Below are 1,857 nucleotides of genomic sequence, written 5' to 3'. Positions count from 1 at the left end.
TCAAACTAGTTCATCTCAGTATTTATTGGAAGAGGTTTATTTACCTTGTCCTAACCTATTTGATATGCATATAATATGAATGACGTCTGAAAGATGGCTGATCCTCAGTCTTTGATGGCCTTGGCAGTCCAAACGGGACGGTGCTGGCCCAGGGGCATATGAGGCCCTTGATGAGCCCCATTCCCACAGCCCTTTTCAACCGTGTAGTGATTACCATGGCCTGCATAACTGTTCTGGCTGTTCCAGGCATCGTAATGCTGTTCCTGCTCGTACCATTCTTCTGAATACTGCACATTAAAATCTTCAGGCCCGCACTTGAAACTGTCTGTGTTGTGATCATAGCCTCCATAACCATGCATCTGATTGTAGTTATGCCTCGCTGGGCTGGGCTTCCATTGATCAGCATGCTTGAAACTGTCAGCCCTCTGATCATACCCTCCGTAGCCATGCATCTGATTGTAGTTATGATTTTGTGGGCCAGGAGTCCACTGATCCGGCTTCTTCATCTGCACGGCTGCGCCACTTTTGTAGCGATAGTCGTTCTTGTAGTAGTCCATGGTTCCCGGGGTGACATGATGATTGGGCTTCATCTGCATGCTTTGATGGGAAAACTCATTGTTGTAGTGGTAGTCGTCTTCCGCGAAGTAGTCCTCCTCTACTTCCGCAAAGTAGTGCTGAGCATAGCCACCGCGGGGATACATCTGCATCTTTCTTGAGGCTGTTTTTGGTGCTAATTGCAGTTGATTGAAGTTTTTAAGACTGCTGCTATATGATTAAGGTTTTAAGATTGCTGCTTATATATACAGTTTGAGAGGCATTGCAGTGGCATGAGAAGAATCAATTCTCATGTGTGTGGACGGTCTGGATGCCAAAAAGTCCCAATGCCAGATATTATTCTCCAACTTGCGTTGTGGGTGGGAGAATCTGTCTTGCTGGTCCTGCTTTGCGCCCTAACCATTTTGATCTCACCAAAATTATTTGCATCTACTTTGTGGACTAAAGAGAGAATTTTAACTGTTGCTTATATTCTTGCAAAATGGAACGTAGGTTGGGGTCGATTCTACGATGCACAGATACAGACACGTCAAAATAGATGTACAGATACGGACATACTGACATGGATAAACAGCACGTAATTTGTAGAAGAATATGACACGACTATAATATGAGTGTTTTATAAGTTTTATATGCAAAAATTTTAAGTATATATTTGTATGTAATTAGTAAATAACTTATACAAACATAGATGTAATTAAAATGAATCAAGCATATTTAAATGTTATTTGTAAACAATGATATTAAGATCAAAGAGCATAGTCTTAGAAAAGGAAAATTAAATAGGAAATGAAGTAAAATGAAAATTAATAAAGCAATACTATTTCTTTTAACTCATTTTAGAAATTTGTTAAATTTTATAATCTTCAATTTATGAAATATACCAACAAAAAAGAATAATTTGCAGCGTCCAAAATATGTCGACATGCTATCAACCGTGTTCTTGTTGTGTCTATACTGTGTTGGGATTTTTCTTTATTTTATTTTATTTCGATTAAATGATATATCCGATTATGTGTTGCAGCTGTGTAGACGTCGTGTCAATGATCAACACATATTGAAATTGAACATGATAATATTTTGTATTATAGTAGAAAAAAAGAAGTTATAAACATTAATTTTTTTTATTATCTAATTAAAATATAAATAAACAGACAATACGTACAAATTTTATTTTTCAAATTTAAAGCTATCAGCCATGTAATTATTAGCTAGCCTTTGGTCTTGATTGTACTGCAACTCAACGGCTAGTAACAGTAATCCCTTTTTCAAATGCTAAAACATAATCACTTGGAACTTCAA

Source organism: Sesamum indicum, linkage group LG8 (assembly GCF_000512975.1).
Source record: "Sesamum indicum cultivar Zhongzhi No. 13 linkage group LG8, S_indicum_v1.0, whole genome shotgun sequence".
NCBI lineage: Eukaryota > Viridiplantae > Streptophyta > Magnoliopsida > Lamiales > Pedaliaceae > Sesamum > Sesamum indicum.
This window is presented reverse-complemented; position numbering follows the sequence as displayed.